The following is a 26,396-nucleotide window of genomic DNA, read 5'->3' as shown; positions in this document are numbered from 1 at the left end:
CAGAAAAGTAAACAAACATCAGTGTACTGTTTGATGAACATTCACAAAGTGAACACACCCATGTATCAGTCTGAGACCAAGAAAAGAATACTGACAGAACTCCAGAAGCACTCCGTGCTCTGTGCCCATCTCTAGTCATGAGGCATTCCCAAAGTTGTCCATTAGTGATTTTTGCCTCATTTTAACTAGATATAAATGATATATAGTATATACTCTTTTGTGTCAGGCTTCTTTTGTCCACCTTTGTGTTTATTAGATACATTCACACACAAATCCTTCTTAGTGGCTGCACAGTATACTATTTAATGGATTACTATGATTGACTTCAGCATGAAAGCTCTTCTATGGGACAATTAAGACACTGTGAATTTCTGTCATAAACAATGTTGCTATGAGCATCCTTATTGATTTGTTCACATTCTTATACAGTCTGTAGGATAAGTTCCTAGAAATGGAAATGCTGGTTGTAAAGATATCCATGATGTTAAGACTTTTGATGACTATTACCAGCTTGTCCTTTAGAGTAGTGAAAATATACTTCCACCAGTAGCATGGGAGAGAGCCTGTTTTCCAATATCTTCTCCATCAGTTCATGTTACAATTTTCTTTAATCCTTGAAGTTCTGATGGTTTCTGGTCTCAGTGTTCTAGCGCTATTAATAGCAATATTTCTCAATTCAAATCTTGAATTATTTCAGAGAGACAAGGACTAGCTTTTCTTTTTAAAGTTAAGTTACCTTTATATAATATGGTATTTGTATGCTCCGGACATTTTGTTTAGTGTATTACTCTGCAGTTACTAACGCTTCTTAAATGCTAACAGACATCATGATGTAGGATTCCTCGAATGTGTACAGCCTGACCTAGCTAAATATCTCACTTCTCAAAAATGTATTGTTCCAGGGTGTGAAAGGAAATATAAATACTGTGTTCTTTATGTCTGTATTTTAATCGCTTTCTATTCCCTTAAATATAGAGATTTACTAGTCTAAGTAATAATTACTGCCCCGTGTTTTCATAACTTGAATGTTTCCTTCCCTAAAGTCTTTTTTTTTTTTGCCGTACGCGGGCCTCTCACTGCTGCGGCCTCTCCCGTTGCAGAGCACAGGCTCCGGACGCGCAGGCCCAGCTGCCATGGCTCACGGGCCCAGCCGCTCCGTGGCACGCGGGATCCTCCCGGACCGGGGCACGAACCCACGTCCCCTCCATCTGCAGGCAGACTCTCAACCACTGCGCTACCAGGGAAGCCCCCTAAAGTCTTTTTAAAGAACTTTTTTCTTATTCTGAAAATAACATTACTGTGTGAAAATATAGATAAGTCAGAAGAAAACGAAAATCATCTGTATTCCCTCTACCCCATTGCTTGTTTGTTTCCTATGTCTCACTGCAGTCTTTCTGTTGCACATTTATAGAATTATTTTTCACAAAAAATGAATTGTACTGTACACGCTGTTTTGTAACCTGCTTTTCCTTCTTAATATATCATAGACAGTTTTCCATCCAATCATTTCTTGATCCAAATAACATCACTCACTCAATTAGTGTGTTATATACTCACATATATTCTCTTCAAAGTGCTTTGTAATCACCAAACTGTAAAGAAGGTGAAAGTTCCTTCTTCTTGTGGAATTATCTGGCAACTACTGTGTTTAGTGTTGAAAGAGTCTTGGCATCCTGGGACCCAGGGAGCCCAGGTGAGAAGGTGTTTATTGATGTGATTCTCCAGGCTCTAGCCCATGCCCCACACCCCACCTCATTTTGCTCCTAGCACCTCTGTCTGACCAAAAGGAGAAGCAGCAATCCACCTTCTTGACTTTCAAGTACATTTCAGTTTCCAGTCATGAATCCTGAATGCAGAGATCTGCAACTTTCTTGGATCTCTGCTAAACAAGCTACTTTTGGGAAGCAGTCAAATGGCAACATTTGTTTCCCAAAGCGTCACTGTTGTTTTAACTTCATTTATAAGCATGCCATGCTTATCAATTAGGAGTGCTGTCTCCACTCATAAAATGTCTAAGCTGATGGTACAATGGTTAGTTAACTTAAAAAATAGGCAATTACTGTATAAAACATACGGTTTTAAATTAAATTAGTTAGGATTTGGAATGGGACCAGTAGTTTTCTAATTAAATGTGGGTCTGGGGGGCAGGGAGCTTATTACTGTAGTTCTACAGCAGCATAATTATTTTCAGGAATATTCCTTTCTAGTTAACCTAACAGAAACTAGTGTATATTTTTAGTTGTTTTACTTTGTATACTTGAACAGACAATCCAATGAGAGACACTGACTCCCTGATTTAACTTTTTGCCCAGAAGAAGAGAGGTTACTTATAAAACTTGGCTTCAGCCAGGGGGAAAAAAAAGAATCTCTGTGAAGATCAACTACGATTTATTTACCAGGCCCAGTCAATGTTCGAGTATCTTACAGGGTGTTAAGCGTGACAATATGTGTTTGAAAAGTTTGAATACACAAATCATTAGGTCCAGAACTAAACTTGAGATGAAAGGTCACTGCTTTTTTCCACCAAGCCATCTAACCTCTAGTTTAAGCACAAGTATAAAACCATCTGCTTACCAGGAGGCCCAGGAGCTCAAAATCCATTAACACCATATGTATCAACAGAAGTGTGACTTCAGAGCCTCAACTGTTTTCAGTTTCTTCATCATTATCTGCCAGAAACTTAGCTGGGATGCTTTCCCTTTCCTTCAAATGCATTGAATTTCAGTTTAATTATGCAAGTCCCTTTCTTATTAAGTAATTACACACATTTTTCTCACCTGTGTGTCTATATTTCAGAACTAACTGCTTCATTTTGTTGAAAATTAACCAAAAAGGGGGAAAAAGGATTTTATTTTCAATTTCCCTTCTTCTTCCCTTGGGGAACTAACACATCTTTCAATACATCACAAGATAAAGATGCTGACTCAGTCTCTTAAATAATCCCTGAAGTCTCCGGCACAGCCCTTAATGAGACAGAGTTTGCTGTACAAGAAGTTGTTTTATTAAGTGAGCGAAAAATAACTTTTCCTCCTCCAAAAGTGCCCGTAGTGAAATAATTTAAGTCTGAAGCCAAACCCTCCTATACTTATCCCAAAACACAGGGAAGGTCAAACAACACAATTTCAAAATGACAAAATGGCTACTTAGTTGGAAATCATACTTTGGAAATCTCACCCAAAATGGGAGGTTAACTGTGGTCAACATATGAAAGTAAAGTGCTCGCCAACTGGAAAAAAAAAAAAAAAAAGACAAATCAAGCAGATCTTCAGAGAGCAAGGAAGAAAAAAAGTGGGAAAACTTCTTATACAGTTCATAATGATTGTGCCTTATTTATGTGGATGGAGGTTTTGTCCAGATAATCTCTTGCATTTGTGGCTTATAAAACATAAGCATTTTTATATCAATTACCTCATTCAATCCTCAAAACAACCTTAAGAATGAGACAAAAAATAAATTACCTCCCCCAAATTACAGATATGTGATCTGCAGTTCAGGATTATTAAATGGCTTGTCCAAGGTTCTATGTGGTTGGTCAGTGGTACATGACCACTAACTTTGAATAAGTCCTGCCCTACTGCCTTTTTAAATTAACTGACAGAAGATTATTTATAGTATAGAGGTTCTTCCCACGCTATAGTGACTCAGCTGTATCGGTGGAACAAAGGGAGGTTAAGAATTATTGGCATATATATTCTACATAAAATGTTAAATTCAAGTGGTTAATTTCAGCCTGCTCCAACCAAATCTTTCAAAGATGCTTACATTCACACAGTAACCACAGATATTTAAGTTCCTCTTTTGTTTATGGCGACACTGGCTGATTGAAGTTTCACTGATTTGTCTTTTTGCCTGCTGGCAGAACAATCCAATGGCAAAACAGCAGGAGGGGAAGGGAAGAAAATAAAATATCTGTATATTTTGAAAACTAAAAAATAAAACTTTGATATTATGGATTGACTATGAAGTAGCATCACCCTGAGGATTACTTATTGATCTACTAGCTGACTACCAAGGAGTCTCCTAACTTGTCTTCCAGTCTTTTCTCTTCCCTGCTTCCCTCAAGCGTATAAATTGGGGGCAGATTATTCCAGCTGTAGTCACTTTGTGCAAACGCTTCCATAAGCTGGCTAAGAAAACATAAACTCTTCACCCTGGTATTCAAGACCTCTGCAAAGTAATAATACCTATCATTTATTAAACACCTATTATAGAACAGACATCTCAAAACGATCCTGGTAAATGTATGATTAGGTTAATTTTAGAAGGGAGAAAACCGAGGCTGAGGGAGGTTAAATAACTTTCCCTAGGTTGGGTATTTATCCAGTGGTGGCACCAGTGTCCCAGCTCAGGCCTGCTTAACTCCAAAGTCCAGCCTGCCGGTCTAGATTTGTTTCTGACCACTAGGCCATACGTAGCCTAAATTAACACTAGCCTGCGGTGCTAGTTTGCAATCGTTCCTAGCCCTATCACAGTTCTGTGCTGTTGTGGCGGAGTTTTTCCACCTGGAATGTTCTCCCCAATCCTACTGCCTATAGAAATGTTAGTTCTTCAGAATGAATCTCAAACATCACCCCCTCTCCTTGAAGTCTTTGCTGAATCTTATCTCCAGCGACCTCTCACACGTAAAAAAAAATCTCCCTCTTCTTTGAATGCTTTTAGATTTTTGCATAATTCTTCTGGCACTTACCTTCTTCTTTTATTGTGGCTCTTTTCCTGTCCTCATGAAAAGTTTGCAAGCTTCTCGAAAACAGGAACTTGGATTTATTCATTACTCATATCTTTATATCCCTAGCAGAGTTTCAGTGTAGCAGGGATTCAGAGCTTCCGAATATAGATTTGTGATGTTGAATAAGAAACACTGCCTAGTTGTAGCCCAACCAATGAGAAGCCTCCATACTTTGGACTCCCAGCTTCCACCAATGAACTCTTTTGTTATTACAGCCCTGCCCAGCTACCTCCTTTTCCCTATAAAAGCAAGTTCTGGATTTGAGTAGGATCAGCTGTAGTTCAGAAACGTAGGTTGGCAACTTCTTTGGCTGTTTCTGAATAAACTTGCTTTTGCTAGTAGAAAAAAAGAAAGGAAAAGAAATACTACGTAGAATGTACTGTATGGAAGACACAGTTTCTCAGTCCACCTCAGGCCGGGCCTGGGGCCCTGCGGCTTCCCCTCAGGCTCTCTCACACGCTCTCTGTGCGGACTACGAACCCCTCAGAAGCCCCTGGGCTTGGGGCAAGGGGGACTCCTCCGCGGCTGGTTCCCGCCAGCCCTAGTGCGATCAGCCGGTGTAGGCGGCGGGGTCGCCCTGGGAGACAGCCGGCGCTGGCGCCGCGCCGAGCGGGCAAGGAGGGGCCTCCCCGGGCTTGGGCCCCGCCATGGCCTGGAGCCAGAGCTGGGACGCTCGGCCAGAGGCCCCGCCGACCCAGTTGCCAGCCCCCATCATGCCTTGGACATTTTCAAGGGTCCATCAAGAAGACCCTGTCGGTCCCTGCTACAGTGGTACCCGGGCCACTTCCTGCAGGAGAGGCTGAGCCTGGAGCATCTCAGCTTGGACCTGTACCAGATCCCTGGGTCCCTCGCCGAGGTCCCCCGTGACAGAAAGGTAAGAGCTGCTGGCGACCAGCTAAGGGGGGGACTCACTCCCCTCTTGAGGGCGATTTGAACGAGTGTCATCCAGGATTGGTGATGTTCGGCCCCTCCTTTGGAATAGTTTGGATCCAAGTATGGCAGGACTCAGAAATGTGTGAAAGTGTTGTTTGATCTGTTTCTAGCAAGTGTGCACCCCCAAATCACGTGTTCTAGAAACGTTAACAGGGGTAATGTAGTCTACATTGTGGCGGTCAATCGAGTCACTGGTTTGTGGGGGGGTCCGTGAAGCTGGCTTAAAGGGGTCCATCCATGGAAGGTGACCACTGCTGCCCCTTGTAGGAGGGGACGCGGGGTTCTGTGCAGACTAACCGTATTTCATGGGATGAGACTCCGTAAATGTTATGGAGGACCTTTGGGGGTGTCAGAATGCCTAGGTATTCCTTTATTTGTTTGGGGTTGGTTACTTGCGCGCCGCCGTCTCCGTACAGCGTTTGCAATCTGGAGGAAAGTAGGTGAAGGCCTTCTCTGCTGGTTTGCCTGCTTTTCCTTGATGATGTTTATGAGACCAGCCTGTGTGTGGAATGGTTGTGTGGCCCTAATAGTGCTGTTGGGTTACGCCTGTTTGCTTCACGTGACAAATCCTAAAAGCGGGGATTGCAAAAGCACTGAAGTTGCGGTTTTCAGACATTTAAAAACCTGTTTTCTACTTGTCATCCAGAGGTTGAGTGGTTTCGTCTTAATAGGTGCTTCATGTACAGTTCACCTCAGCACGTACAGTTGTACTTGCATTTGTATGTTCAGTGCATAGTATTTTACTTCATGTGTATTCAGCCTTGAGTTTCACAAGATTGGACCGGCTTTCCCACTTCCCCCAACTCTTTATTCCACTAGAGTCTGCTGCTTACCATTGAATTGGTTATACCATTCTGAAGTTATTACTATTCTAAAAGCATTTCTACACAGTTTCCATTTAGGAAATCATAAACATAGGTGACTTTCCTGTGGTAGTTAGGCAAAACAAAAGGAAGGAAACTTTTCTTAATTTAAGCTGTGTTAAAAAGTTTGTGTTTCTTGGGCTTCCCTGGTGGCGCAGTGGTTGAGAGTCCGCCTGCCGATGCAGGGGACGCGGGTTCGTGCCCCGGTCCGGGAAGATCCCACATGCCACAGAGCGGCTGGGCCCGTGGGCCATGGCCGCTGAGGCTGCGCGTCCGGAGCCTGTGCTCCACAACAGTGAGAGGCCCGCGCACCGCAAAAAAAAAAAAAAAAAAAAAAAAAAAAAGTTTGTGTTTCTTGTAAAATTTATTTTATGTAAAAGTATTTTAACAGTAATGACTTCCTTAGCCATAGAACCCTGAAAAACTCAAATTATGGTAACACCTTATTATGACCCTTAATTTAATTTGTACTGCTCTAAATAAGCATATAATTTTATCAGCAAGTAGATGACTTAACCTTGGGGGAGTACACAGGATAATGGAAAGAGCCCTTGTTTGAGTAGTAGAAAGGCCTAGTCCCATCCCAGGCTAGCCCATGCTGCCACAGTTAGCCAAGTGACATTGGACATAGCAATTCAGCAATTCACCTGAGTTCAATAAACATTTATGTAGGGTCCACTCCATGCCAGGTACTGTGTCAAGGTACTGCACTGGTGTAATTCTTACCACAAGTTAGGGATTCTGATGGATATGTTTAAATTCATCGACCTATGAATCTATACTTTTGGAAGAGTTATGAATAGGCTATCTTGAAGGAGGGGGGTTGGATATTTATTAAGTCCTTTTTCGGTTGAATGATGTATGCATTATTCTTTAATGACTTTTCACATTAACCCTATAAGGTGGGTATTGTTAGTTCCATTTGACAGATGGAGTTAAATAATTTGCCTTAAGTCACACAGCTAGCAAATGGTATAGTGAGAATTTAAACCTATCTAATTCCTAAGCCTATTATTTCCTCATTAATCACATGGCTTCAAGCCAAGGAAAGAGCAGTTAATGTTATTGAGCATCTGTTTACTTCAGGCACTGTGCTAGGCACTCTCATTTGTGTGGTTTTATTTAATCCTCATGGGAAATCAGAGGCAGTAATAATTGAATTTTACAGTTTGACTTCAGAATCATTGGAAGAATAACTTGTGCCTGGACCTAATCTGAGGCTTATGTTTTGTTTTGCTCCTTAAAGGTGAGGGATATGCCCGACCAAAATTATAATGTTAAATAAAGCATCCAGTTTTAAAAAAAAAAGTTTTTTTTCCTTTTCTCTCTGAAATCTCCTTCTTCTCTGTTCTCTAGCTCAGTGAAGGGCACCACCAGCCACCCTTGAGCCAGCAAATCCCTGGATGTCATTCTTGACTCGTCCCTTTACTTCACCCCACATCCAACTACAAATTCTGCAAGTGCACCTTCTAACTATCTGTCCAATTCTTCTATGTTGTTTCATCAGCCGTATCACCTGTGCACTCTCAATAAACAAGCAACTCAGAGAACCAAGCAACTCAGAGAAAGTAGGCAATTCGCTCAATGCACTTCTTTACTGGGTTTTCCCATCACCTTTTAAATGAGGCCAATCTTTCTTCAAATTTATAAAACAAATTATAAATAGGTTCCTTAATTTTAATTCCACTTATAACTAGCTCCCTGAGTTTCTTCTCCTTTTACAGTCAAAGTCTTTATTTCCCTCTCACTACCTTCTTCTTAAACCACTTTATCTGGCTTCTTCCCCCACCATTCAGTTTACTCATATCCTCAGCTGCAAGGAGTTTGTTGTGAGCCACTGGGAGGATGGAGTTGCTACTTAATTTTGGTATTTGGGGCGTGGTTGCTTTTGAACGTGTTAAACTGGAGACGCCTGCTCAGTTTAAATTGGACCTGCAAAGTTGGTAGCTTATCAACATTCAGAGGCTATGTAAAACCCAGTCCTGGATAAATTCTCTTAAAGCAGTGGGTCTCAATCCTGGTTGCACGTTAGAATCACCTGGTGAGCTTAAAAATCCCAAAGCCAGGCCCTACCCTAGGCCCATTTTACTAGAATATCCAAGGCATGACCCAGGCATCAGTATTGTTTCAAAAATTCCCTGGATTATACTTATCCGGGGATGGAAATAGTCAAAAAAAGAGAATGAATTCCTTCCAAACATTATTTGGCACAGCTAGGACTTGATTTAAATGTAGTTCATCATAATCAGTAGAGAGAATTTTTCACTGAATTTTCTCAGAGGGAGAATTTGTTCCACTGTGAACAATCTTGTCTGAAAACTAGAGTTGGACTTTGATTTTCCAGAATCCTTCCACCCTATTCTCCCAAATTCCTCACTGCTTAAAATGCAACTGTGGGTTGTTCTATCCAAGGGGATAGATAGAACAGAGCAGAGAACACGGATCATTATTCATTCAACAAACATATTTAAATGCTGGGACACTGCGTTTGCTTCAGGAGACTGCAAGATAAGATACAGATTCCACTCCAGGGATGCTCACAATCTAGCCAGGGAAGATAAACTTGTAAACAAATAGGTATAATCAAGTGAGCTATATGGGAGTGTAAAAGTAGAATGGTCAGTTTTATCGGGGTGGGGGAGGGCAGTTCAGGCTTTACACAGGAGGTGAAGCTTGAGGTGCATTTTGAAAGATAAACTTGTTGATATTTGCAGGCAGATAAGGAGAGACTAGGGAAGATAACCTCAGAAAGAAAGGGGTGTAGTAAGTAAGAGGGGCTGGTGGGTTTGGGAAACTGCAGATAATTTGGAGTGGAGAGTGTGTTTGAGTGTGCAGGAGGTGAGGGCCAGGGGTGGCAGAGAAGTGATTAGAGAAATACCTAAAGAGGGAGGGGGATGGACTGTTAAAGGCTTTAAACTTTCTCCAGGTGGCTGCTTCCTATAGACAGTGTGTTACAACATGGGTAACAAGCCGCTGAATGAAAGCATAAGCAGAATTGTATTTTGCAGCAAACCTTAGAAAGATACCTCATATCTCCTAAATTACCGATGCAATGTCTACAAACCAGATGTGATCAAATGGAATCTAGTCATTGCATTTCTATTTAGATATGCAGTTTCTAAGGTGGGGAAATGGGATTATCTCCACAAGAACCAAGCTTCAGTTGCTTGTCCATTTCAGCACATTTCTTCCCTCCTCATTGTCCTGTATTCTTTCTCTCATAGAACAACTACTTGCCCCAGGTGGTCTATTACCACAAGTTTCGGTGAGATAGTGACCTAGTGACTGCCCCTGACTCATTGAGTGTACAGGGCCTGGAGGGCTGTACCTGCCTGAGTATCACTGTGCTGGAAATACAGCCCACTCCCTTCCCCACCCCTCCAGGGCTGCCTAGGGGGCATTGATTCTTTCTGTGCATTTGTGATAAACTCTGTTGCATCCTAGATCACCACTACCCTAAAAGGAAAGGAGGTTGGTGAGAAGTTACAGCGTATTAGTATTCAATCTGCAAGGAAGAGGGAGGGCAGCAAAAAGGTCTCTTGTTTCTCCACCTGTCGCTCAGCCCCTAAGCTTTGCAGACAGCACTGCAGAGGCAGTGGAAGCTGCTCTGGGCAACGCCTATCCAAGAAGTAAACCACAGGCCATTTTCCAACAGGTAGTCTTATTGTTTAATTCAGAAATCTCCTTGTCATTCTTGGACCCAGACAAGCCTACAACATTCAGCTGCCCTGTGAAAAGGGGGTGCTGGGGGACCTTGCTCTTGAAGGATTATCTCTACCCTCCTTCTGTTTAGAAACATCTGATGTATAGGTCTCATTCCACTCTACTACCATCTGGAAGGCAGGAAACCTGTAGTTTTATCCTCAGTCCCACTGCTTGACTTAGTGAACTTGGCAAGCTACTTAACATTTAGATGCCCATGATAGCTTTTTTTCACCAGGAGTAATACATACCACCTCCTAACTTCTTGAAATGCTGGATTCACTTGATTGGAGCTTTTTGGAGGAAATGGTTAAAATACGTGCCCTTATCAGCTAATTCATATCAAAATTATTTTTTTCCATTCCTTTTGAAATGGAAAAATATATATCTTTCCAAAGGAGAAATGGGCTTCTTTGATATCTATTGAGAATGAACACACCATAAATTGTGTTAACTTTTAAAATATTTATCAATTGCAAAGTAAATGCTTCATTAAAAATGACAACTTTTCAAGATGATATTTACTGTTCTATTAGCTTCCCAAAAGATAAGGCAAAATAGAATTCTGGGAATACATCTAACATCCTGACCAGAAGATTTGATCAGTATCTTTCTGTATTTTAAACTATAAATGCAGTCACAAAATGTAATATTCCACTAATATAAGTGACTATTATAGCTCAGAGGTGTTAAGTCTGTTTCTTCCTGATAAAGACAGATTCATTTTTGAAATTCCCTTCTTTACCTCTCAGAACATGGTAGTAGTGTTCCTAGAGCTATATAATCAATCTTCTTTTTACTCAGACCAAACTGAAGCTGTTCTTAATGACAAGAAAAGGGGCGGAAGGGAGCCTGTCAAATAGGATTATTCAGAGGAAAGAAAACTAAAGGGATTTAAAATTGCAACCTGTGATTACCTTCTACATCATAAAGGAAGGACTGAAAAATAGAATAGCATTTTATCAAAAAAATAAATCTAGAGAGGAGAAACAACGTCAGTTTTTTAAAAAAAGTGTTATTTTAACTGCCATGATTACCTGGTAGCTTACATTGCTCAATATGAAAGGTATTATGTAACAGCATTGGTGATGTGTGTGTGTGTGTGTTTCCTAACAGCTCTATTCACTATCAGGTATTAAAGGTTAAGGGTAGCATGTCACTGAGGGTGTCAGAAATTGTCCGTTAGGTGACTGATACCTTTTATTTGTCTCAAGTTTTTGCTTAGGCACATTATCAACCATTAGCTGACAAATCTTCAAATAATTGTATAGATTCAGGGATTTTCTCCTGTTTTATAGTTTTAAGAAACAGAAAAAGACAATTTGTCTTCAGTGTCCCGAAACAACCCTTTCTGTATGTTTGTCCTCTCACCTTCCCCTGACTTACTCATGTGCCTAACCATAGCCTCCATACACACACATATATAAACACATTGCTGTCATAAGGCTAAAAGCCCAGTAATATAGTAAACTGAATATTAAATCATAGCATATTATTAGGATCTTAATACAGCATGGTCTTTTGCTTTTTAAAAGAGAAAGAAAGCCTTAAACACAAATGAATTGACCTTCGATAATAGAACATCACACACTATGGCATTTGTATGAAAATAGTACTAATACCCCCAAAAAATTACACTTTGTAGGTGTCCACCCTCTCCTTATGAATAGGGATGGCTTGGTTGCCTTAAGCCAAAACATGAATCAACAATAAAACCAGACATTAAAATTATGTCTCTTAATACTTACTCTGAGTTCTTACTGTCAGACTAATTCACGCAGCCTTCTAAATGATAGTTAGCAATGGGAAAAGCAGATGAAATTATGGAATTACTATAAAGGAGAGGATATCCTAAGGTCATCAGTAGCTTCATGTAGAGTTGTACCTATAATTAGTAGCTGGTACTGCAGCTGTTGGCAGCACATTTTGAACCAACTTTTAAAGTTTAGCATTAAAAAGTTCACTTATATATTCATTACTATGAATCTTGCAAATGTATCCTATAGACTAAGCTATTTAAATATGAGTGAAAACGAAGATCCTGATATTTTAAAATCTAACTTTCTCAAGCGGTAAGTGCTGAAGAGGAGGGCAGAAATTAAGCCGTGGAGGAGTTGGGGCAGGAGAAGATCAGGGAGAGGAAATGTACTGTGCATCTCTGAAGCAGATTGCTGCAGAAATTTAGTTATCATGGTTTTATGGGGAGAACTAATTAAGTTAATTTGGAAACCCCAAATTAGAAGAAATCAAGCAGATCTACAAATCTTAGTAAAGTAACATACATAAATGGGATGCTACAGGGCTCAATACTATCTCTTTGTATTGAAATGCCCCTTAGGATAGGGTATAATTTCAACAAAAATGGAGTTAAGGGGATGGATGGCTTAGGGAATTCCATAGGGTGCATACAGACTTCTATTTTTAGACTGTTCATTTACATAGAGGTCCAGTCTGTATGTGCTGCTAGTGATTAGCCCACCAGGTAGCCAGCCATGGAATGACAGGAAATAGCTTTATTTGGCGGGTGGGAAGCCTTTATTGTATGTTAATGGACAGCAATAGAGATCTGAGTGATCAGGGAGTCAAAAAACTGGATGCAAAAGTGAGATGATTGCTAAAGTATAGGTTTCACAACTCTTATCACCGAATCTTCTCATCATCAACGAAGATTGCAGTTAAAAAGGAAAATCTTAACAGTGGAAAGGAAATCTGGCCCTTTAAAACTATGTGGTGGAGAGCACTGTGCTGTAGAAACACTGATTTCCAATGTTATACTACAGCTGATCATTTTAGTCCCCTTCAACATCATTTTCTAAGACTAAGTGCTCTTAGAACACCACTGGAGGCTGTGTTGATGGTAGACATCCTGTGCATCAAGTGCTTTTCTACTAGTATCATGGTGACATGGTTTGGGGTTTATTATTACACGAGTCTCTCCAAACTACTTGCTTTAACGTATGAGACTTAGAGTATTTCTTTAATAGCTAACCGTGCATGTTCATTCACTCATTCATTCATTCACTTGTCCTTCTGTTCTTTCATTCCATAATATTTATACACATGGGTGGGCATTTTATGTACCTGGTTCCAGTAAAATGAAAAAAAGAATGACAGAGTTCCTGTCCCCCAAAAGTTCATGATCATATAGAAAAATATTCATACCATATATATGTGTGTGTATATATATAAATATAACACAATGAGATACATTATGATTTTGTACAGATTCAATGGGCCTCTCTCTCTCTTTCTGTATTTAAGTATTCAGCTGTGTTCTATTGTTGAGCAGCTGTACTAGAGTTGATATAATTAAACCAGCATGCAAGTCCTGACACTGGTTACTAGTCTTGTAAGCTTGAGATTGGGGTAGAATTTAGCCTCTCTAAATCATTTCACGTCTCAGAGCCCCAGTTTCCTCATAATAGCTAACACTTGCTGATAGTGTAGTATGAGCCAGGTACCATTATGTTTTACATGTATTAATTTATATAGCCCTCTCAACCAGCCTGTGAAGAGGTTGCTAATATAATCCTTGTTTTGCATATGAGAAAACTGTGGTATATGTAGGCTGAGTAATTCCCCAAGGGTCAGACAGCTTAACAAGGTTTAATAATTGGCCACAGCATCTGTGCTCAGTACAGTCTCTTCAAGTAGAGTGCTAATAGTGAGGTCAAAATTAGGGAATCTATGGGAAAGGATTTTGAGAAGTTTAAGCATACAAGAGTAAAAGTGTAATTTTTAAAGCTTTTAAATCCAAAACTGCATTGGAGGAAATCAACTAACAACTGTAGTGCCCTGCTGTATTTCCTTAGCACCCGTACTCTCTTCCTTGGATAAGAGCACTTTGATTTCCTCCCTTAACTCTCAGTCTCTTAGGTTGGGGAGGAATAGCCCCATTCCTGTCTCCAAGGATGAGAATATTGAAAACTGGTTATATACATGTTCTGAACCAAAAGCAAGGTTAGTGGAGAGCTAAAGTCAAATCCCTACAGGCCCTCCAAACTCCAAAGTCCTGGACATGCCTAGCCTCGGAAACCACTATGGTCAGAAGTCTTTGCTTTTCCTTCTGAAGTCTGTCAGGAAATAGCTGCTTGGCTTCAGTTTTCTCGTCTATGCTAGCCACTAAGTTTCTTTTTTATTCATGGCCAGGAGTCAACAAAATTATAGATCTGTATAAGGCTCTTTACCTTCAGTTGTATCCAAAACCAAGGAACACATAAATATACTTCTAGGCAAGCAAGTTTTCCTCCCATCATCCCCAAGCATGGATGCGAGCAGAGCAGGGCACACACTCCTAGCTAGAGCGCACACCCCACAATCACACCAATTTCATACCACTCTGGAGCTAAGAGAGACAGTACTTCAGAGGCTGGTCCAATGAATGAAGCCATTTCTTCAGTGGTCATAAAATTCCAAAGACCAGATCCCTAAGGCTACCTACAGAGAAGACTGAAAGCTGCCCTGTTTTTTGAGGCTCCGTGGGTATGTTCATGGCCTCCGCATAGCCTGGATAGCACAGATATTATTCTGCCATATGATTTAAAGTTGGCATTCACACTTACAAATCATAATAGCATTGACGACCATTTTAGGCCTGTAGACTTTTACTAATTTAACCATATAAACAGAGTATCATTCAAATGGTGCTTTGAGCTGAGACGAGCCAGACTGAACGGGAATTTCCTGGGATTTCCTTCCAGACATTGGTTCCTTTGAGGTTTATATTTCTGATTCAATCGCCACTACCCTCCATTTGCTCTCACTGCCCTCTTTCTGTCTCTCAGCCTCCTCCTTTTCCTCCGCACACTTCAGCTTGAATACAGTAATCCCCGCTTATCTGCAGAGGATGAGACTCCCAGTGGATTCTTGAAACTGCAGATAGTATTGAACCCTATATATATTATGTTCTTTCCTAGACATACATACCTGTGATAAATTAGGCACAGTTAGAGATTAACAACAATAACTAATAATAAAATAGAACAATTATAACAAGATCCTATAATAAGAGTTATGTGAATGTATTCTCTCTCTCTCTCAAAATATCTTATACAAATGTAATGCCTTCTCTATCTTAACTAAGCACTTATCATGCACTGTGGCCAAAACTTTTGCAGTTTGAGGTGCAACAGCAAAACTAGCACAAATTTCTTTTTCTTTCTTCACAATTTCATGCATAGAAGATTCCTTCTTACCATAGGTCTTAACAACCTCAGTATACGATTTTTTTTCTTATTAAGTTGAAAACCATTTACATTTTCACTTTAAAAACGCACTTTACAGCTCCTTTTTGGCATATCCAAATTTCCAGCATCACTACTCTTGTGCTTTGGGGCCATTATTGAGGAAAATAAGGGTGACTTGAACACAAGTACTGTGAAACTGTGATAATGTGATAGTCAATCTGATAACCCAGATAGCTACTAAGTGACTAACTGACAGGATAGATGGACAAAGGGATGATTCACATCCTGGGGACAGGGTGGAACAGGGTGAGATTTCATCACTCTACTCAGAATGACGTGCAATTTAAAACTTATGAAGTTTATTTCTGGAATTTTTAATTTAACATATTTGGACCTCATTTTACTGTAGGTAACTGAAATTGTGAAAATTGAAACTGTGGATAAGGGGGGACTACTGTAGTAGACTTTTCAGCCTCTGTGAAAAGAGCAAGGTTTAAGGACAACAGCAAGTTAGACATGTAGCATGTAGTACATGATAGAAGGATACTGTCGACTCTGGAAACCACTATTGCAACAAGTGTACTTGTTTCTCAAGGTGATTATATCACTAGCTAGGGCGTGGAAGTCCATCAGCAGAATTACAGGCTCCTGGAATCCAGTGAAGCTGGGAATACAGCATATCTTCTATTGTCGTTTTTAACCTGTAAGAGTCCCAAGGCATTCTGCTACATTCCAGTTAGCTGACTAAAGCAACATTTTCTTTACTGCATTTAGCAGAATTTCAAGAAGTATGACCTAAAGATCTCAGACATAGTTTTCTATACTTTATAACTAATACATTCAATATTCTGAGACACTTTTCTATTTTTCCCATTATTTTAGGCAAATTGTTCCTAAATAATTCCTTTACAAAGGTTCTATCTTTGTTCAGGCAAGGCTTCCCTCTGTTCCAGCCCACATAGAACATCTGTATACAATCTGAATGTTCTTGGTGCTGACAGCCCTGCTTCTCCTCAAACTCACTATCTGACCATCAGCTGTGCACTTCTGAGAACCCGCAAGTGCAAATGGCAGTCTTCCCCCTGGAAGGCTGTGAGCTTAGCATTTCTCCAGGATTCTAGCCCAGTTCCTCAAGTGAGTCTAAAGTTGTTTTTTCCTCCAGTACTCTCATTCTCCTAGCCTTTAACATAATAGTTTACATCCATCAATAAAACAATAAAATGTCCCGTTAATTAGAGGAAATATTTTCAGACTGAAGGTGAACTATGTATTTTCTGTGTGATTTGCTATGTCACATCATGGAAATATAATAAATTCTGCTAAGAATTATGACTTACATACTTTGAAAGTAGTCAGTTTCAACTGTCTCTTTAAAAATAAAAATCTGATAATGTTTCTTTAACAGACACTTTATTCCCCCCCCCATTTCAGAAGAATATGCCACTAAAAAACACAACGCCTTTTGCAGCTTTATAAAATTACTTTTAAAACTGTACATGGGGGCTTCCCTGATGGCGCAGTGGTTGAGAGTCTGCCTGCCGATGCAGGGGACACGGGTTCGTGCCCTGGTCCGGGAAGATCCCACATGCCGCGGAGCGGATGGGCCCGTGAGCCATGGCCGTTGAGCCTGCGCGTCCTGAGCCTGTACTCCGCAACGGGAGAGGCCATAGCAGTGAGAGGCCCGCGTACCAAAAAAAAAAAAAAAAAAAAAAAAAAAATGAAATTCCTTTGGTTGAGTTGTACCAAATTGCACTGTTCCGAAGTGCCACTGTCTGAAGTTTCAGCTTAATTGTGATCTCCAGACTGGAAAGATTTAATTAAAATTAACAGAATATAGCGTATTTTTTAAAGATATCCTTTTAAAACCCATGAGTTTTCCTGAGGAAGAGACAGTTGTTTTTAATATTTCTATTTAATCAAGTTATATCAATAATATCTTAGTTTAAAGACAAGGCACAAATTGGATTATAAAATCATAAACAGTTACAACTACAAAATACTATGCTTAAGTGTCCAAAAAAAAAAACCCTCAGGAGCCTAGATTCTAGACCTGCTTTCTACCACTAGATCTAGCCTCTCCTTTGGCTTCACCATCTCTGTTCTCTTTGATAATTACTTGATACTTGTAATCTTTCAACCATTTAATGCAAGTACAACACAAAAATCAACTGCAAATCAACTATATGTCAATAAAAAATAAATAAATATATGAAAAATAAATCAACTGCAAACTGAAGTCAAAGATGAGGCACAAGGATGATGGGGCTGCAAAAAGAGAATGATTTACATATCAAAAGACGAAGGAGGTCTTTGGGCCTGGACTGTTTTGCATTCCCCTATCTACCCCTCCCCTCTGACCCTTCTTGCAAGCTGCAAGAAAGTTAAATGCGAGGTGTGAAAGCTTGTTGGAAAAAATTTTGCGTCAAAATAAGACAAACCACATTCTTGTTGCTCTCATTATTCTATGATATCTTTAGATACAATTATACCCTTCACTGCAAGTATAACTGAAATAAAATAAACCTATTTTCATAATTTTAAGCTTCAAGTTTCAAGGCAGAGTGACCCCTGTTTTACATGGACTCACTTTAAAAACGGCCCTTTTCTGGAACCAATTATCCTCGTATAATCGGCACTGCCTATATTTTAAAATGTCTGATGGAAATAATAAATTTCACCACAGTCAACCTGCCCAGGTTAACTAAAATATCAAATTTTCTTTGGCTTTGGCCAACAGTATATGCACCCAGTGTAGTAATCCTGGATATCTTACACCGATCAGAAACAGTGATTAATATGTTTCATTAATAAAAAATCTGAGAAAGGATTTATTAGTCATCAGATTCAGTTTGGTTGGCAAAATTTCAAAGTATAGGCCCCATGTTGAGTGAGTGAATAATAAAGGGGGTCCTTAATATGAATAGATTGGGATTCGACAGCATACACCGACTCTTAAATTTTACAGAAGCAGAAGCTGAGGTCAAGTAAGGTTGCAACTTGCCAAAATCCCCTTTCAGCTCTTAATTTTTATTTGTCTAGTGAGTCTATGGTACATTCCTAAGCCTTTCATATATTACAAGGTTTAATAAATCTCACTGGTGATTAAATGTATTCAACCTCAATTCCTCATGGTTCAACTAAAATCCACTTCCTCTGCAGGTAAATTCCATTCCATCATACCTTAGGAAAGTGACTGATTAATTAAAATAATCCCATGGTTTGTGCTATACTGGGCTAACGTTAGGCTTGGTTACCTTAGTTCAGTAATCTCTGCTAGTAAAATGTATTTATAAAAATATTTCTGACATATGCATTAAGTCCCCTTCATACAACATGTGGCTTTAAATAATGAGGGAAAAATTTGGCAAAAGCATTTTGTGTTCTGCCAAACCCAGAACAAAATGGTTTATGAAATTTAACTAAGGCTTAAAGCACTGGTTCCTGCTTTTTTTCCTCTCTGAATTCTTTGTCCTCCTTGAGGACAAAGCTTTTCTTAATTTTTAATATTTAAATTCTCAAGGCAACTTTTCGTCATTTTTCCCCTGTGGTCTAGAAAGATGTAAAAGAATGTTAATTGAAAACTAAGAAATGAGGAAAATACTCATTTAAATGATCTCATGTTTAGTATTATTGGGAGTCTTTTAAATTGCATGATTAAAAAGCTTAATATATTTTATTCCTATGAGTCATCTTAACATTCCCACAGAAAATTAAAGATTAAAATTCAAGAAAAAGAATTCTGTAAAATGCTGCTCTGATGGAACCGAGCCACAACTCTTGAATCCTGTCTGACCCAGAAAGACCTTGGGTGGGAAAGTTTTGGCTCTTCCCCAACAAACTGGCTACCATCTTACAATGAAAATAAATCTCAGACCCAATTTTGCCATACATATAGACATTTAATTAACAAACACATTAACAAGCAGATTCAAAAACAGTTCTTACAACCTGATCTGGAAACTGGAAGATGTGCTCTCTGTTCTTTAGGTATTCTGCATGAAAGTTTACTCGAGTTAGGAAAAACAGTAATCCACAGGCAGGATTCTGTCCTGTATAGTCTGCTTTAGATCTTGCCTCAGATCCAGTGAATGAACACAAGAGCATCTGGGGGTCCAGACTCGAGTCCCCTCCTTGCTGGTCCAAGTTTCAGGGTTCACCAGATTCACACAAAAGTAGAGGTGTTTCTAAAATACCTCACCAATCTGTGAGTACCTTTAATGCCACCAATAATGGCCCATTTCTAACATTCATCATGCCTATAAATAAACCATAAATTTCCCAGATAAAAACCACGTCTGACATTTAGTATGCTAATTAGGCAAGTCTCAGATGTTGAGATGCAGCGAGCCAAAGCACTTGTACTAGTTACTTCTGAAAAATGGCATTTTCTGATAAATTGCTTGCTGCCCATCTCTGAATCTCCATTAAAGCAACTGACTGCCCCTTGGGTTACAAAGGAAACTAATAGACACATCTGTGATATTATACTGTCTAAGCTAGAGCATTTTTAAAGGGATCACAGATCTTGTAACCAAGCCTTGATTATTATTATTAGACATTTTGAGAGAGCATTTATAGCAGTAACAGGTGAAATAACAAAAGGAGAAATTCTGTTTAGAATTCTCTTTGATAGCATTTCTAAATGGGAGTTTTCTTAGTTTGGAGAGTTAATTTTCATTTCACCGTATATATTCCATTTTACCATGGACCTTTACCTGTATGAATTGGTAGATACTATTCATGGTAGAGATCTTGAGTACTTAATTTACTGCAATGTTAAACTTGGAGTTCATTATATTTTGCCCTAATTCCTGCTGATTTAAAGCACAGCTAGAGATGGTTTTATAAACAGAATGGTCTTTAAAGGAAAAGGAATGTTATTATGCTTTTCTTTCCCTTTTTAATGCTAGTTGCTAAGCATTAGAATTGTGAAAACTATTTTTAAATTTAAAAGCATTTTCATTATCTAGCTCTTATGAATTCATATGTACACAGAGGCATCTACCAAAATAGTGAACAAGCTTTGACGCTCAGTCAAGAGAAATAACCATTATGGCCAGTCTTTTGGAGAAGCATATTCCAAATTGGCATTCCAGAAAAGCTAGGAGAGCCGGAAAGGGGTGATTTAAATGCTATTGTCCTTTAAGCCTGTAGTGTTAGGGGAAGTAAACTGACATTTGTTGAGTCATTATGTGTCAGGCAGTGTACCGTGTACTTTACATGCACTATTTTATGAAATATATTCACAATCGTTCTATTAGGGATGGCAACAGTATAGAGTTAAAAGAACAGGCCTCGAAGTCATGAAGATCTGGGTTTAAATCCTAGCCACCCCCCCCAACACTATCTCTGGGATTTTTGCCGAATTGTCTTCTCTGAGTCTCAGTTTCTTCATCAGTAAATGGTACTGCTTACCTTATGGGGCCAACACATGCACACTCATGGGAGTGTGTGTGTGTGTGTGTGTGTTTCAGTGAGTGGCATATAGTCATCACTGCAAAATGTGTCTATTTTCTTATTGCTAATGAGTTAGCATTTCTAACAAATATGTTATAGGGTAAGTTGTGTTCCTCCCAAAGTCCTAACCCCCAGTACCCCAAAATGTGACTGTATTAGGAGATAGGGCCTTTTTAAGAGGTGATCAAGTCAAAATGAGGCCTTTGGGGTGAACCCTAGTCCAATCTAACTGGTGTCGTTATAAAAAGAGGAAATTTGGACACAGAGAGATACCAAGGGCGTGTGTGCACAGGGGAAAGGCCATGTGAGGACACAGTGAGAAGACTTGCTATCTGCAAGTTAGAGCGAGAGACCTCAAGAGAAACCAAACTAGCTGACATTGCTCTTGGACTTCTAGTCTCCAGAACTGTGAGAAAATAAATTTCTGTTGTTTAAGCCACCCACTCCATGGTATTTATTATGGCAGCTCTAGCAAAATAATACAAAATGTAAACATAACTATCCATGTATTGCTACTGACATCAATTTAATTATTTTTAAAATAAAATTTTCCATCATCAAACAACCCCAATGTAGAAGTTAACATGAATTATCCTGAAAACAAAGAATTTTTTTCCAAGTGGCAGAATAGCAAATGGGATTCATTTTAAGGGGCCTTTATAGAGTTTATATAAGTAGAAAAGGGGGAAATGAAATTTCACATGTCAGCACTTATTCATTTATTGCATATGTATCAGGAATCTATTGTGCATTCTCAGGTGATAAAAAGATAAATTTAACACGGTCCCTGTCCTTAAAGACCTCAGAGGCAAACAGTAAATCATGCATTTTGTAAAAATATTCCAAAATACTCAAAGAGGTGGTAGGTTATGAGTTGTCTCATTTCCCAGAGGCATAGGGAGAAGGAACCTTAGGAGTCCACATAGACTGTTCCATGAAGACATTGATCCTATCAACTAGTTTGGTCCACGAAGGTCAACAGACTTCTAATAATATTAATTGTGGCATTAGAAATAAAACAGGAAAACATATCCTTCTAAAAAGCTATAGAATCTTTACATTTTGTAGGTGTCTCTATTGCCTTTACTTCCAAATCATTAAAAAAAAAATCCACTTCACTTCATGTCTACTCCTACCACAGTGTCCAGGTCCTTCTCATCTCCTGTCTGGACTGCAGTAGCCATTGGCTTCCTACCTTGCCCCTCTACACTCCATCCTTCACAGAGTAACCAAGGTGATCTTTTTTAAGTCCTAAATTTAATCATGTCATTTCTGTGTTTAAAATGTATCAATGATTTCCTGTTTTCAATTAGGAAAAAAATTAAGGTCCCTGACCTTTGTCTCAAAGGTCCTATGTGATCTAGTTCCTGCCTACCACTCTGACCTCATTTCCCATCGCTTTCTTCTGTGCCCACTTTCTCTGTTTTATAAGTATGTGCAGCTTCTCCTCATTTTAAGGTTTTTGAATTAGATGTTCTCTCCCTGCCTAGAATGCCCTTACCCCCAGATACTTACATGCCTGCAACCTTCTTTGCATTTCAGCTTAAATATAATTTCCTTAGAGAGACCTCTTCTGAGAACACAATCAAAAGCTACCCACCAGGTACTATGTATCAGTTGATTTTATTGTTATCACGACACTTCTCATTAACTGGTATTTCCTTCTTTGTTTCTTGGTTGCCCCTGTGGAATGTACATTTCCTGATAGGCAATGTACCTTGCCTGTCTTGTTCACAGCTATATCCCAGCTCACAAAGTGCCTATCCCACAGTAGACACTCAGTAAACATGTTTTAATTAGTGTATTTATATAAAATGAAGCTCCGGCAGAGTCACAAAAGTATGGTGACCTACTCTGGAAAGGTTTACCTGCAGTGGGATATAAACAACTTGTATAAAGTGTGCTTAATGTGAATGTGACCCTAACTCTGTTCACACAATTGCGGTGTATTAAACTTAAGAGGAGCACTTCTCAAAAGTGGTAGCTTTAAGACAAAAATAATGACTAATAAAAAAAATGTTGACTACTTTCATTCAAAAAGCAATCTGAGCACATAGATTCAAGTGGTCAGTTTCTTGGAGATGTAGCCTTTGTGTGATGACCTCTGCTGCCATTGAAAGTAAACACTGGAATGATTTAGGTGCTGGATTCTTTTTTGCAAATAAATGCTTGCCTGTGTACAGATAAGTGAAAGGTAAACTCCAATCCTCAATTCAGTTTTAGGAAAAGTCAACCTGAAAAGTTCCTTTGTCCTTAGGTATTTGTTACAGCTGAAGTATATTAAGCTTTCACTCCATTCATAAAATGAAATAGCTTAACAGATTTCTGAGTTCATCTGAATTGGATTAAAATGAAGAGGTTTATGAAAATTTTCACATTTCAGGCATTTAGTTGATTTGCCATGGAAGAATCATTCAGTAGAACTCTTTAAAAGGCTTGTGTTAGGATATAGAACTCTTAAGTTAACTTTGTCTTAAAAATTTAATTCTATAGTTACATCTTGGAGCATATGACTTAGAACAAATTACTTAAAATACATATTAATCAGCAAATTATTATCTTGTATTTTTAGAGGATGAATTTTTGACAGTGAACATGGATGGCAACTCCACAAATGAGTGATTATCTGGTTTTGAAAGTCTTCAAAGAAAATTAATTCATTTTAGTAATCCTTTAGACATTTTATCTCCTTTGCTGATAAAGACTATTTCATTGTATCTAAACAAAAATATGCAGTTGTTAAAAAAATTTTTTTTAACTTTCTATCCTCAGTGATATAAAACATGCCATTTTCATTTAGCATATATGTGCTAGTCACCTTGACTCATGGTCTTCTATTAACTAAATAATTTTTTTGATTTAGTACACTCTTATACATTTTTGTTGACTTGACAAATATGTTCTTAGAACCTACTTTAAACATGGCATTGTACCAGGTATTGATTCACTCATTCATTAATTCATTCACAACCTAATGAGACTTTTCTTTGTTCCAGGCATCCTTCTGAATGCTAGGGATAGATGAATAAAATACAGCTCTGTCTTTAAGCCACAGCAATCTGGAAAAAATTCTATTTTCCCATTCATTGATTGTTTTTTGATTTCTTCATTCAATGGAAAATTTAATTTTTTTTTTTTTTTTTTTTTTTTTTGCGGTACGCGGGCCTCTCACTGTTGTGGCCTCTCCCGTTGCGGAGCACAGGCTCCAGACGCGCAGGCTCAGCGGCCATGGCTCACGGGCCCAGCCGCTCCGCGGCATGTGGGATCTTTCCGGACCGGGGCACGAACCCGTGTCCCCCGCATAGGCAGGCGGACTCCCAACCATTGCGCCACCAGGGAAGCCCTAAATTTTTTAGCATGATTTGTTATATGTAAATTTATGATATTGAGGGATTTCTTGTTTGTTTGTTTAAATATTTACTTTTCTCTCACTGTCACAGATACCTGAATATGAAAATTCTAATATTAATTAACTCTGATGTTTATAGATTGGTGCATGAAAATTCTGTTGTGTTTTCTGAACTCAGAATAAGTCTTTTCTATGAATAACTGAAGACAACTCAAATGTATAAGGGAATTGTGTTCTAATAGCTTATTTATAAGTTAGTTGTTGAAATCAGAACACATTTCCCTGTGGGTGCTTTATTGCATGACTTGGTTTGACTCTTAGGCTAGTTTCAAAGCCTACTTAACTCATAATGTAATAACTACAATATATTAGTAACAGCACAGGTTTAAATCCTGGCTACTGGAAGCAAGAAGTCATTTGGAGCAGAAGAAGGAAGAACAGAGGCATTTCCCGACTTCCATAGGACCTCCATTAGGATAATATTTGGAAATAAGAAATAAAATTTTACAGCAGGGTTTCTCAAACTCTAATTAGCATCAAAACACCTGAGTGTTTGTAAAATGCAGATTCTGCTTCTGTAGGCTCAAGGAGGAGCCTGAGATTCCGCATTTCTAACAAGCTTTCTGGTGATGCCATAGTGCCAGTCCTCAGACCATGCTTTGAGTGACAAGATCTTAGGTTACCTTAACTAGTCATAAGACTTCTGTACTTCCAGTTCCTCTGCTCTGTCCCCGCCTTTGTTGATGTTCTCTCAATGTACTGTGACAACCTGCCGTCTCTCCTCTTAAAATATTTGCTACTCCCAAACTAACCACAAAATTCCCCATCTCTACAAATAAAGCTGATTTCAGCTAATGTGTAGGAGAAAGCTACCTAATTTAAATTGCTTCATCTTTGTAAGACTAATGTCACATTAACTCTAAAAAAATGTAGATTAATTTTTTTAAAGGGGATTCCTCAGCCAAAAGAGTCTTCAGTTGGGAAAATTGGGGTTGTTGTATAAAAATAAAAGACAGAAAAGTCACACAGGGTGTTGAGGGAGGGATATTTTCAGTCAAGGCCTGCCACGGAGCCCAGTGTGGAGGTGTACCTCATGGCTCAATGTCCCAGAGTTATTCCTGTATCTTACAGTTACTTCCCTTCCTCTGCTCCTGGACTGAGGAGGCCTTTGAGACAGCAGGCTGACTACTTATTCATTATCAAGTGCTATTTGAAACAACTAATGTTTATCAAGCACCTACTTTGTACAAAGCACTGTGACAAAGATATTAGATTTAGGTAAATAAGTTCTCAGGAAACTTACGGTTTAATAAGGGCTGCAATTTTACTTAATTCTTTCCTTATAGGAAATTAAATTCTGCATGTGTCCTAGGTGGCTCTCCTATTGTCTAATATACTTAAACAAACAAACAAACAAAAAAAGAGCTAGCTGTGAACTTGGGAAAGTAACCATCTTTGGGGAACTTTGTTTTCTTTCTTTCTTGTTTTTCCTTCCCTTTTGGGCCACACAGCGCGGTTTGTGGGATCATCGTAGTTCCCCTACCAGGGATCAAGCCCAGGCCCTCAGCAGTGGAGGCTCGGAGTCCTAACCACTGGACCACCAGGGAATCCCTGGGGAAATTTTGTTTTCAAAGCTATACAGAACCTTCCAACTCAAGCATTACAGTTACAATATCACTCCTGTGTGATCTTCTTGTGTCTCCTTCTCAGCCCTTCTGGTCTTTATAATGCTTCTGCCTTCACAGTACCAATCTACAATGCTACCCACCCCTATCCCCCACCCACTATTAGACTTGTTACTTCTCAACAAAGTATGCCCTTATGTTGTCCTGTATCTGCCCTCTGTCAATATCTGTGAGGTCAAGCTCCTCTGAAATTTCAAGTTCAAATTTATTTGGAGTTGAAAATTGATAACTTAATGTGGTCTTTTTTGTATTTGACCCATGTAGTGTATTAATTTATGAAGAATAAGAATGAGACTAAAAATGAGAACGAGGAAGAGAAAGGAAATTAGACTGGATTTAGTAATTGTCAAGTTTACCACACATCACAGACCACACACTATTAGGCCACTAGAGGGTGGACCCTCTACCTCTTACCTACTGGTTAGGCTACCTGGAGGTGTTTGCATTTCCCATTCTCTGCACTAACCATACTCTGTAATAAAAAGGGGAATAGAC

At 39.1% G+C, this 26,396-nt stretch overlaps 1 long non-coding RNA gene across 1 annotated transcript in view; it reads right to left on the bottom strand.

Moving 5' to 3' along the window:
- The window catches only part of LOC309822723, a 262,605-nt gene extending 257,785 nt beyond the window's left edge, over positions 1-4,820 (bottom strand). The window contains exon 1 of the long non-coding RNA XR_014296766.1: positions 4,688-4,820. This is a non-coding gene — a long non-coding RNA (uncharacterized lncRNA). The remainder of the gene's footprint in view (positions 1-4,687) is intronic.
- Between the last annotated feature and the right edge of the window lie 21,576 nt (positions 4,821-26,396).

Source organism: Grampus griseus, assembly GCF_964374135.1.
Source record: "Grampus griseus genome assembly, chromosome: 5".
In the NCBI taxonomy this organism is placed as follows: domain Eukaryota; kingdom Metazoa; phylum Chordata; class Mammalia; order Artiodactyla; family Delphinidae; genus Grampus; species Grampus griseus.
This window is presented reverse-complemented; position numbering and strand designations above follow the sequence as displayed.